Raw genomic sequence first — 13,505 nt, 5'->3', positions numbered from 1 at the left:
TCTGGCACCACCCTTGACATGTAGCGATTATTACAATTCAAGGTGAGATTTGGGTGGAGTAAACATTCCAGCCTCAGCCTTTATAACAGCTTCTGAGTATTCTTTCAGCAGGTCATTTCTCTGTTTCTTCACCTGTAAATAGGAGATACAGTTTCTTTCAACCTTTTTACTATCTTGAAAGGATTAGGTATTTAAAGTTTGTGGAACATTTTGAAGCCAAACCATATCACTCTTTAATCCTGTTTTCTCTTTTTCTTTCTCCCTTAATTCTCTTCCTTTCTGTATTCTTCTCCTTTGTTTCTTTCTTTCCTTTCACCTCTCATTCTTTCTTTTCCTTATTTCTGATGAAGACTTTCCCTTATAAACCACTCCACAAGTTTATTCAACATAGTAAGTACACTTCCCTGAAATAACTGATTTACTGAGATTGGAAATAGCAGAGACATGTATTAAAGCAGTACAGAATGAGGAAACTGGAGTGGGGAGTGACTGGAACACTTACCCATCTCTGGTTTATTTCTTAATACCAAATCATAGGTCAAATAAGAAAAAACACATGTGATGACATTGAGGGCTGACAGTTTAATACTGCCTCTGTTGCTTTTTCTTCATGGAAAATATGGGTGATCGTGCAGGTTAATTTTAGTTCAGTGATTTCACCTTTCAGAAAGTTTATCTTCTAGAGTTGCTCTTCCTTTGAGACCTACCCTTTAATTTACTGTTTGTGTATACTTTTCTTTCCAGAAATGGCAGGAAGCGCTTGTCTTCCCAGGAATGCAGTAGTCTGAGACCATAAACAAAAAGGTCTGAATTCCAGCCTCAGCCTTTATAACAGCTCCTGAGTATTCTTTGAGAAGGTCATTTCTCTATTTCTCCACCTGTAAAGAGGAGATAAAGTTTCTTTCAGCCTTTTTACTATCTTGAAAAGATTAAGTATTTAAGGTTTATGAAACATTTTGAAGATAAAAAGTGGAAAGTAAACATTACATCTACTTTAAAGGCAGTTCTCCTCTGTTTTTATTATTATCTTTTAAGAGCTCAGCATTCTGGAAAACACCTAAATTAAAACTTCTGCAATATTGAGTTAACACACATACACACACACAAACAGGCACACACACAGATGGCAATTTATGAATGCAAGCCTTGTTTGAGGCACAAAAGCCAGCTTGGAACTAATCTCTTGGAAAGATTGAGGTTATTTCTAATAAGATGATATTAGGCTAAAAAATACATCTGTCTGGACCTCGGTTTCCTCATCTGTAAAACAAATGGATTGAATGAGAATGATACCTATGTTCTCATTTACTCTTGAGAGTCATCTGGTGACTTTGTGCTTTCCTGAGTATAAAAGAGGTAAGGAAAGGCAGTTTCCCTTTACCTGGGGTTCTCTGTCATAGGAAATACTCAGAGATAGGAAAATACTCAATAGTGGGTCTCTTCATCCATTTCCCTACGTATGTGAAGACAGCGAAGCACACGTAAGTGGTGATCTACAGGATCTTGTAAATAAATAGTGAAAATAGATAAGCGTCTTCACTACAATTAATTTTCAACAGCCACAGCATCTAAATTCCTACCCATAGAGAGTATGCCCCTGGGATCCAGTGACCTCTCCAGATATATTGTTTTAAATCAATCAGATCCAAGAGAAGGGTAACATATTATTAGTAATTTATCATAGGGCACCCTAACATTTTACCCATTAGGATACATGTAGAAAATGATAATATTTGTACAGTACCTTTAGGTAGAAAGAAAGGCTAATCCCAGCCAGAGATGACCAGCTTAGTGGCCAGTGTAGATGAGTTCATATTTGTTCGCCCAGGAGCTGAGAGAGTTGATGTAGCAGCACATTGGAAGCTTTCTTGCTGCATGTGGTTGGATATTCTGCCTTAGTTTAAAAGGCTTCATCTTTAGATTTCTTCCTTGCCTAGAACCTGTCAGCTTGGCCCTGAGACTTTTGATAATGACAGGTGGAGGGAGAAATAATTCTCTCTTTTTTTTTTTTAATTGTGCTTTGAGATTTGTCTTCTACCTTAGAAGAGTATCACGTGCTAAAGCAGTTCACAGCAATTGGAGAATCAGAGCGAAGGAAGGCACAGAGTACTGGGGAAGAAGTCGGGGATGGTCAGGATAGGCAGAGGTATGCAGTGTCTACAGACAAAATGACAATAAATGTAGTTTAAAGATTTTAATTGGCTTTTATTTGTGATTCTAGAATCTGGCAACATATTATTCTATAAAATAGAATGAATGATCTGATGGGTTGAACAGAGGAACTTGGCTTTAGACACAGAAAATGGCTGAAAAAAGCAGAAACAGAAGAGAAAGTGGATTGGACATTTCTAAGTTACAAAGGTTAAAGCAAAGGGCACGCCTTATTGTGACAGTGAAACCTGATCAGTATGGCAATTTGGCTGTGTTTTCTCTCTCTCTCTCTCTCTCTCTCTCTCTCCCCCCCCCCTCCCTCTCTCCCTCCCTCCTGTTTTCTCTGAAGGTGAGATAAACAACTTAGCTTTGGATTGGTAGCGTGGAATGTTAGCATGTATGACTCCATTTTGGTTCAGTTTGTTGATCCTGGTACAAGAGTCCAGTTCGAGCCAATGGCCTCCTATATGTTTCATTTAATAAAGGCAAGCCCAGTATGAATGTAAAAATACATGCTATTTGGGCTGTTTCACCTAGAACAATAAGTATGCCTAGACAGTGGCAGATTGATTGGTAGTGACAGCTGTCTAGATGACTCTATCTCGGAAAAGTCTGAGGCCACGTTCCACCCTCAGAATGAACAGTGAATTGTTCATGTTTCCTGTGGCTTCCAGATGCAGCTGGCAGGATGGAGCAGCAGCAGCCCACATGCTGTATAAATGCCATCCCTGCACAGGGCATGTAGAACTGTGGTGCCTAGGCCAGGGAAAGGACATGTTTGAACTGTGTTCAGAGGAAGGAGAAGGTGGCCATACCCACGGGGTAGGGCAAGCCTTTAGATGGAAGGCAGCATCATGTGATGGTTAGGAGCACAGACCCCAGGCCAGGTTGGATCCTGCTATGGTTCACCTTTCTGTGCTCTCTTTCTAATCTGTTATGTGAGGATAATAATCGCGTTTTACTCTGAGACTGATAAAAAGATCCATAAGTTAATATTTGTTAAGCATTTGGAAGAATATCTACACATGGTTAACATGGAGTGCCCAATAAATAAGACATAGAGAAAAACCAAGACCACCAAGGCCCTCCCTCCCATCTCCACAATCAGGGAGAATAATTTTTGTGCAAAGGGGTAGAACAAATTTGGTGAGAGGAGCTGATGATGTAACCGTGTAACAAGAGAGTAGGAGAGGATCTAATTGCACAAAATAAGGTTCTCAAGTCTTGGGGTGCTGAAAGAAGTTGCAGCTATACCCCACACCGCAGTGGCAGTTTTTAGGCATTGAGGACAGAAAAGTGCGAAAAGACTGGAGCCAAAGATGGTCCCTATTATCAAAGCGGGAAAAGGAGGCTTGATTCTAGAAGTACATCGAAGTGCTCAGTGTTGATCCAAAGGCACACGTGGGAAGGGAATTTTAAACAGATGGTTAACAGATGCTTCTACATGAGCTGTGCAGGGTAGGGAAAAGAGCACATGCTGCCACGCCAAACTGACTTGGGCGCAAACCCGTGTTCTGTCACTTTCTGGCTGAGTGGCCCTGCGAATATTCCTAACATCTAAGCCTCACCGTCTCCAGCTGCAGAAGAGAAATGGCAATGCCTACAGGATTCCTGTGAAAAAGTGACAATCGTAGGTAAATGATCAAGCAGAGGACTGAGCAAAGCAGGCATGAGGTAAGTGCTATCAGTATAACCAAAGAGGCAGCAAGACATAATGTTTTAGACCAGGGGTCAGCAAACTTTTTCAACAGGGCACATTTTAGACTTAGTGGGCCATACAGTCTCAGCCTCAACTACTCAACCATGCCTTTGTAACAGGAAAGCAGCCATAGACAATATGTTAATGCAGCATGGCTGCATTCCAATAAAACTTTATTTACTGAAACAAGCAACTAGATTTTGCCCTTGGGTTATAGTTTGCTGACCCCTGGCTTAGAACCCAAACTGCCAGATTTAAAACAAGGCTTCCACACTTAAGAATAGTGTGACCTTTGACCAGTTCATAATTCAATCTCCTTATCTGTTAAATTGGTGTAAAAACAGGACCTATCTTGTGAGATAAAGGAGACCATGCAAGGGCTGTGCATCTCACATGGAATGATTGATGCCTGGCAGGCTTTTAATGCATGTCACCTGTTATCATGATTATCCCAACAGCCTAGAATAAGGAGCCAAAGTTTCCAGTAACATGAAATTTAGTAGGGGCAAATATAAAATCCTGCACATATACCCCCAAAAGGAAACCACACACTTATATTTTATTGCTTTTTCTAGGAAAAGACCTAAGTGGTTTAATTCATTCATATCACGGCACTGTGTGACATGGCTGCTACCCAAAATAAGCCTAGTCATGGACTGAAGAAATAGGTGTGAGATTGTCTCTAGGATAACAGAAGGGCCTTGCACAGTTTTGAGTAAGTTTAATATGATATTGTTCTGTCCTGGCCATCATATTTTAAGAAGAAAGCTGGTGTATGGGAAAACATCCTGAAGGAGATAATGAGTATACCAAATAAGGACTCATATGTAATAAATCATCTGAGAGATAATTATATGAATTAGTTTTTCAACCTGGGTTGAGATTTCTCAAATATATTTAAGGATTTTATAAGTATGGCAGTTTTAAAACATAACCTCCCAAATTATTTGACCTTCCTCCCATCTAGAGGTGGGGTTTATGACCTCACCTCCTAAATCTGGTCTCTGAGATTATTGGTCAGTAGAATGTGGTGCAGGTGATGCTGTGCCAGTTTTTGAGTCCAGGCCCTAAGAAACTGATAGCTGCCACTTTCTTCGGATCAGTTGCTCTTAGAACCCAGCTGAGGTCCCAGCCAATAGCCATCATCAACTAGCAGATATGTCAGATGACTACAGGCCCAGCTACCTATGACTGCAATTGCATGAGAGGCTCCAAATAAGAACTGCCCCCATTCGATTTTGTGAAGAGACGAACACTGAGCGGTTGTGTCCACGTTGCCGACCTCCAGCAGCAGTCGGCTTCTGCACGTAGAACCCAGGAGTAGGAGACTCAGAATCGAGTCTCTTCTCCCTCCTCCCTCCTGTGAGATTTTTTTGATCTTCAGCTACATTTTCGGCTTTGTGACAAACCTGATCATCAAACACAATGGCCAGTAACGTTACCAACAAGACAGATCCTCGCTCCATGAACTCCTGTGTGTTCATTGGGAATCTCAACACTCTCATGGTCAAGAAATCTGATGTGGAGGCAATCTTTTCGAAGTATGGCAAAATTGTGGGCTGCTCTGTTCATAAGGGCTTTGCCTTCGTTCAATATGTTAATGAGAGAAATGCCCGGGCTGCTGTAGCAGGAGAGGATGGCAGAATGATTGCTGGCCAGGTTTTAGATATTAACCTGGCTGCAGAGCCAAAAGTGAACCGAGGAAAAGCAGGTGTGAAACGATCTGCAGCGGAGATGTACGGCTCCTCTTTTGGCTTGGACTATGACTTTCAACGGGATTATTATGATAGGATGTACAGCTACCCAGCACGTGTACCTCCTCCTCCTCCTATTGCTTGGGCTGTAGTGCCCTCGAAACGTCAGCGTGTATCAGGAAACACCTCACGAAGGGGCAAAAGTGGCTTCAATTATAAGAGTGGACAGCGGGGATCTTCCAAGTCTGGAAAATTGAAAGGAGATGACCTTCAGGCCATTAAGAAGGAACTGACCCAGATAAAACAAAAAGTGGATTATCTCCTGGAAAACCTGGAAAAATTTGAAAAGGAACAGAGCAAACAAGCAGTAGAGATGAAGAATGATAACTCAGAAGAGGAGCAGAGCAGCAGCTCCATGAAGAAAGAAGAGACTAATGTGAAGATGGAGTCTGAGGGGGGTGCAGATGACTCTGCTGACGGGGGGGACCTACTGGATGATGATGATAATGAAGATCGGGGAGATGACCAGCTGGAGTTGATCAAGGATGATGAAAAAGAGGCTGAGGAAGGAGAGGATGACAGAGACAGCGCCAATGGCGAGGAGGACTCTTAAGCACATAGTGGGGTTTAGAAATCTTATCCCATTATTTCTTTACCTAGGCGCTTGTCTAAGATCAAATTTTTCACCAGATCCTCTCCCCTAGTATCTTCAGCACATGCGCACTGTTCTCCCCATCCTTGTCCTTCCCATGTTCGTTAATTCATATTTCCCTGCACCTAGTCCCATTTTCACTTCCTTTTTGATGCTCCTAGTAGTTTTGTTAAGTCTTACCCTGTAATTTTTGCTTTTAATTTTGATACCTCTTTATGACTTAACAATAAAAAGGATGTATGGTTTTTATCAACTCTCTCCAAAATAATCTCTTGTTATGAAGGGAGTACAGTTCTTTTCATTCATACATATGTTCAGTAGTTGCTTCCCTAACTGCAAAGGCAATCTCATTTAGTTGAGTAGCTCCTGAAAGCAGCTTTGAGTTAGAAGTATGTGTGTTACACCCCCAACATTAGTGTGCTCCGTGGGGCAGTTCAACACAAATGTAACGATGTATTTTTGTGAATGAGAGTTGGCATGTCAAATGCATCCTCTAGAAAAATAGTGTTATAGTCTTAAGATTTGTTTTCTAAAGTTGATACTGTGGGTTATTTTTGTGAACAGCCTGATGTTTGGGACCTTTTTTCTTCAAAATAAACAAGTCCTTATTAAACCAGGAATTTGGAGAAAAAAAAAAAAAAAAAAAAGAACTGCCCCCATTCAACCCCAGAACCATGAAAGACATGAAAAAGATTCCAGTAATTTTAAGTCACATAATTTTATGTTACACAACAATGGGTAGCTGGGGCAGAGTGGAAGAAGAATTTGACGTTTACTATATCACTACAAAGAGCAAAACTATAGGACTCTATAAGCAGTCTAGGCTAGTAAGTATAGGCAGTTATATTTGAATTTAGTATTAAGAAAAACTCTGTGACGTGTTGGTGAGGATATGGAGAAAAGGAAACCCTTGTACACTGTTTTCCCAGTGTAAATTAGGACAACCATAATGGAAAATAGTATGGAGGCTCCTCAAAAGCTAAAAATAGAACTACTATATGAACCAGCAATTCCACCTCTGGGTATATATGCGAAGGAAATGAAATCACCATCTTGAAAAGAAGTCTTGGATAAAGAAACTGTGGTACACACACACACACACACACACACACACACACACACGATGGATTACTACTCAGCCATACAAAGGCATGAATTAATAGCATTTGCAGCAACCTGGATGAGACTGAAGACTATTGTTCTAAGTAAGGTAACTCAGGAATGGAAAACCAAACATTGTATATTCTCACTGATATGTGGAAGCTAAGCTATAAGAATGCAAAGGCATAAGAATGATACAATGGATTTTGGAGACTTGGAGGAAGAGTGGGAGGACAGCGAGGGATAAAAGACTATGAATATGGTGCAGTGTATACTGCTCAGGTGATGCATGCACCAAAATCTCATAAATCGCCACTAAAGAACTTAATCATGTAACCAAATACCACCTGTACCCCTGTATTTCCATAAATACAATACTAAAAATATATTTAAAAATAAAATAAAGACAATATTTGCTTATATAAAAAAAGAAAAGATGCATGCATTTCATGCCCATTGCTGCACTGTTCATAGCAGTGAATTTTGTATTTAAAAATAAAGACAATATTTTCTTACACAAAAAAAAGATGCGTGCATTTCCATGCTCATGGCAGCACTATTCACAGAAGCTAAGATATGGAAACAACACAATTGTCCATCAAGGGATGAATGAAGAGTATATGTTGAACATATACACAATGAAATACTATTCAGCCTTTGAAAAGAAGGAAATTGGCCAGGCGTGGTAGCTCATGCCTGTAATCCCAGCACTTTGGGAGTCTGAGGCAGGCAGATCATGACGTCAAGAGATCGAGACCATCCTGGCCAACATGGTGAAACCCCGTTTCTACTAAAAAGACAAAAAAGAAAGCTGGACATGGTGGCACATGCCAGTGGTCCCACCTACTGAGGAGGCTGAGGTAGGAAAATTGCTTGAATCTGGGAGGCAGAGGTTGCAGTGAGCCAAGATCACACAACTGCACTCCAGCCTGGCAACAGAGCAAGACTCCGTCTAAAAAAAAAAAAAAAAAAAGTCTTGTCATTTGCGACAACATGGATATAACTGAAGAATATTGTTAAGTTCGATAAAAAGATCTTACAAATATGTGGAATCTAAAACAGTCAAATTTATAAGAGCAGAGAGTAAAATAGTGGTTACTAGAGGTGAACGAGGAGACGGGAGGGATGGGTAATGGGGAGATGTTGGTCGAAGGATATAAAATTTCAGTTAGGCAGAAGGATCAAGTTCAAGAGGTCTGTTTTACATCATGGTGATTATAGTAATGGTTATAACAATATATTGTGTACTTTAAAATTGCCAAGAGAGTAGATTTTCTTTTCTGAGATGGAGTCTCACTCTGTTGCCCAGGCTGGAGTGCAATAATGCGATCTTGGCTCACTACAACTGCTGCCTCCCAGGTTCAAGTGATTCTCCTGCCTCAGCCTCCTGAATATCTGGGACTACAGGCATGTACCACCACGCCCCGCTAATTTTTTGTATTTTTAGTAGAGACAGGGTCTCACCATGTTGACCAAGCTGGCCTTGAACTCCTGACCTCAGGTGATCCGCCTGCCTTGGCCTCCAAAAGTGCTGGGATTACAGGCATGACCCACTACACCCAGCTAGAGAGTAGATTTTAAGTTTTCTCACCACAAAAAAGTTGTGTGAGATAATATATATGTTAATTAGTTTGTTTTAGCTATTCCATAGTGCATACATATATCAAAACATCATGTTTTGTATCATAAGTATATAAAATTTTTATTTGTTAATTAAAAATTTTAAGTAGAGCTTTGTGAAAATTGAATCTATCAAACCACAAATGGGCTGCTACACAAGGCACTGAGTTCCTCTTACTGAATATACCAAAACTGAGGCCATGTGATTGCAGGTCCCGGATATTACAGAAGATTTAGGGTATGGGGGAGTTGTAAATTTGGTTAAAATCTGTGTTTGTTGGTTGGTTATTTGGTTGATCTTCCAGTTTGCCTGAAAAAGAGCTTGTTATCTAAAAGGTACTGGATAAATATTTCACTTATTCATTCAACCAATATTTATGGAATGCTTACTACGTTCTAGGCACTGTTGTAGATGCTAGGAATACATCTGCACAAAATAGATGAAAACCCATGCTCTGTGGAGCTCATGTTCTAGTAAAAGCAGATATGTGATAACCACACAAGTGAAATACATAATGTATACGATAATGATAAAGTGTCAAGGACAAATAAAGTGGTCGCCCCTTATCCATGAAAGATATGTTCCAAGGTCCCCAGTGGATGCCTGAAACTGCAGATAATACTGAACCCTACATGTGCTATCTTTTTTCCTAAACATACATACCTATGATAAAGCTTAATGTATGAACTAGGCATAGTAAGAGATCAATGACAATAATAATGTGGAAGAGTTATAACAATATACTGTCATAAAAGTTATGTGACTGATCTCTTTCTCTGTCACACACAAAATAGCTTATTGTGATGAACCACAGGTAACTGAAGTTGTGGAAAGCAAATCCAAAGACAGTAGGGGACCACTGTATAAAATGGGGAGGGGGATATGTAATCTCTGAAGAAGGATTTCCATTATAAGTACAATAGCCTGGAAATAATCATTTGTGGTGAATTAACGGATGAGGAAAATGCCAGATTTTAACTCTTCAGCTTAAAGATATTGAATACATTCTTAGATACTCTTGTAATCACTGGGAACAAGGCAGTGGATAAGATCTCTGCTTTAGGCAGTTTATGTACTTATCTTCCACTTGGGGAAAGGAGACAACAAAAATAAATACATCAGGCAATTTCAGTAAGTGAGAAGTGTGCCCTCCCACCAGCTGCCATGACTTCAAAATTCTCAGTGTCTAACTGTTTTTGGTCCTACGAAGCTCTTGTTTCTTCCAGGAACAGACCTAAAGACGTGTTTCTTGTTGTAATTGTCCTGCCTTCTGGCTCTGCCTGGCATTCACAGAGTGCTGAACTGTTTGTGGCTCCTGTTTTGTTTTTGTGTGTGTGTGTGTTTTGAGAAAGAGTTTTGCTCTTGTTGCCCAGGCTGGAGTACATGCAATGACGTGATCTCAGCTCACCATAATCTCCGCCTCCTGGGTTTAAGGGATTCTCCTGCCTCAGCCTCCCGAGTAGCTGAGATTACAGGCATGCACTGCCACACCTGGCTAATTTATTTTTAGTAGATAAAGGGTTTCTCCATGTTGGTTAGGCTGGTCTTGAACTGCTGATCTCAGGTGATCCGCCCACCTTGGCCTCCCAAAGTGCTGGGATTACAGGCATGAGCACCGTGCCCCACCCAGTTGTGGCTCCGTTTATTAAGTGGTAGCTGTTATCATCTAAATTAGGCTTTCAGGCTTTTGCTTAATTTCCAGCACAGATTAATGGTTGGCAATAACAGCAGAAAATATAGGTGAGGATGGCTGTCTGTTCTCTTGTCAGGTTGCAGCAGAGCAAGAGTAGACATACGGATCACTTCTAAACAATGGCCCATTTCTTGAATCCTTAATGAGAAATGAAGAAGAGGAGATGATGGCGATTTATCTCGGCTAGTTTTGCTTCGTCCAGTGCTGCTACTCCTTTCATATGGGATAATTCCTTCCAAGGGGGGTTTGAGGCATAAAGTATTAGGAAATCTGAAGTCTGAGAATCTGATGGAATCATTGATGATGCCATTGATTATTTCATTAAGCATTCATTATTAAAATTCAGGCACAAATGTGGCAGGGAAGATGAATGGGTCCAGAGAAATAATAATGAAAATTAAGACTGTGAGGTTAGCAGTGTAGTTCAGTTCAGGAAACATTTATTGAGAGGACACTAGGCTTTAGGAAAGATGAAAAAGATAAGGTTCCTGCGTTTGAGTAGCTCACAGTGCACTGAAGGAGCTAGACATGGGAATAAATTATTTCAGGAGAATGTGGATGAATGTCCACAAAAGTGAGCAAAGTTGGGGGAGTGGCTAAAAATCATTCTGCATAATCTGCACAATCTTCAGATTGCTAGTGTTCTCAGTTACGTAAAGTGGGCATTAACCTCAGAGTGCATGATTAAAACTGTGTCTGTCTCTAGCTGACCCCATGAATAGAATCATAGCACTGGAAGCACTTGGGAGATTGTATGTTCATTTTTATAGAGAAGCCCACAGTGTCTAAATGTTCCTTTCACTTATTATAATAGGGAAGAGTTCTAGGTAAATTAATTCTTGATTTCATAGAACATTTATCTGTCACTTAGAGCTGTACCAGGTGCCAGAACATAACAATGAGTAAGCTACAGTTCTCTTGGCCTCAAGTTGCTCACATTCTAGAAGGATTGAATGGAGACCAATAAGTGAATGGACACTTAAAATGCAGGATGATAATTAGTATCCTAGAACTATGCTCACAGTGGTGTGGAAACATAATAAGGGTCCCTACGTAGGTCTGCAGGAGGCAGGTAATGGCTTCACAGGAATGTTTGGATTGAGGCTTCTAGAATGAGTCAGGTATATACCCCAGGAGAGGGCATTCCATGAAGACAAATGACTATGTAAAGGAATGAGCTATAGGAGCATGGCAAGCTCAGGACCTCCCAAGCTCACTGTGTAACTGAGCATAGAGGTGGGAAAGGGGCAGACAGTACAGGCTGATCATCAAGGCTGGCCAGATGCAGGAAGAATCCAGGCAGATCTTCACCCTCAAGGAGCCCGTGATGAGTGTTATACAGGTCAGTGACACGATCAGATTTTTGAAGAAGAAAAACCACTCTATGACAAAGGCAAAGGCTGAAGGTGGGGAGGTCAGGAGGCTACTGTGGCCTTCCAAGCAAGACGCAAGCAGGACTGTAATAGGGCAGAAGATCAGCTTGGGGTGGGGGTGTATGTGAGACACCTGCTGGACTCCAAGTTCAGTTGGATATACATGGACAGAGGAGGACCCTAGGTGGGTACCGAGGATTCTGGTGTGCACCACTGTGTGAGTAGATAGGGCTGCCACTTATTGAAACAATGGACATAGGGAAAGAAGGAGGTTTGAGGGTATTGATTTCAGTTTGTGACTTTTGAGGTGCTAGGATCCAGAAAGTGGATTACTGGTGAATAGTTGAATATGTTGGTTTGGTGAAGAGGAAATAGGCTTAGGTACAAGAGATACACATTGGAGAATTATCAGCATGCAGGTAGTAGATGAAACCATGGGTAAGGAGATGGAAGAGTAATTGGCAAAAACACAAGAAAGGCAGCTTAGCGCTATGTTGTAAAGGGCTTTGAACCATCTCAGAAATTTTTGCAAGGTGAGACTGCTTTGGCTAAAGAGACTGTTCAAATGGGACCTGCATTAGAGCCTCATTCATTAAATAAGCATGAAAGGAACATGTTCTGTGGCTTGACACAGGGGCGAGAGCAGTGAGAAAACAAGCACAGTCTGTCTTTGCCCATATGCCGTTTATCCACTTCAGTAGAGAATCATGTATTTAATTAATTTCCACAATGGTAAGTGCTACAAAAGAAAAGCATAGGGTGATTTAACAGTACAGAATGAGGGGGTGGGAAACCTGGCAGTTGGTCTGTGGGGTCAGAGAAGGCAGCCTCAAGGAAGTGACATTTAGCTGGACTTAAAGGGTGAGTAGACAAGCTCCAAAGAAAGGATAGGGACAGCTCTCCAGAGAAAAGAGGACCTGAAGGATGCCCTCATGGCCTGAGGCAGTTGGGTGCTTGAGGTGACATGATGACAAGTGACCCCACTACACATAGCACTCCTGAGAGATTCTGCAAGTGCTGTGTAGCTATCACATTTCCCATCTGTAGGTAGACACCTCAAGGACCTGGGTTTGTAAATCCAGGTATGCTCCAAAGAAAAGCACTTAATAGCAGGACATCCTCCAGTGAGCAGCAAACTGCTGCCAAGAGGAGCTCCTTTCCCTGGCAGGCACCTGGCCCTGAAGCAGCTCCAAAACACTGTCTCAGAGCCCTTTGCAGGGCATTAATAGACAAGGTGGTGGTTTTGTGCACGATGAAGACAGTAAGAGTTGCCTGAATTTGGACAAGCTGTTCAAGCAAAAAAGAGGCAGAGTAGTTGAGCAGCCAAGAAATCGATGTGTTTGGTCAACACAGGTCACCTGGGAGTGTAACATTTGTGTTCACCAGCAGCAGCAGAATGTGCCTCTTCAGAACTCAGCATGTGAAGGAATTAGCTCAAGAGTCAAAATCCAACCTTGGCACATATTGGTCCCGATGTGGTTCTTTTGTGAAACACGACAAACCAATTGGGAAAATAACCTT

The 13,505-nt window shown here is 41.3% G+C and overlaps 1 protein-coding gene and 1 pseudogene across 10 annotated transcripts in view; both read left to right on the top strand.

Annotated features, from left to right (window-relative positions):
* FAT3 (FAT atypical cadherin 3) overlaps positions 1 to 13,505 on the top strand; it is a 677,903-nt gene that overhangs the window by 523,549 nt on the left and 140,849 nt on the right. The gene's annotated exons all lie outside the window — the stretch shown is intronic.
* LOC118145759 (heterogeneous nuclear ribonucleoproteins C1/C2 pseudogene) lies at positions 2,311 to 7,702 on the top strand (annotated as a pseudogene). The gene has a single exon (XR_013523173.1). The product of XR_013523173.1 is annotated as a heterogeneous nuclear ribonucleoproteins C1/C2 pseudogene (transcript).

This window comes from Callithrix jacchus, chromosome 10 (genome assembly GCF_049354715.1).
Source record: "Callithrix jacchus isolate 240 chromosome 10, calJac240_pri, whole genome shotgun sequence".
Lineage (NCBI taxonomy): Eukaryota > Metazoa > Chordata > Mammalia > Primates > Cebidae > Callithrix > Callithrix jacchus.
Note: the sequence above shows the minus strand (reverse complement) of the source record. Positions and strands in the feature narration are given on the sequence as shown.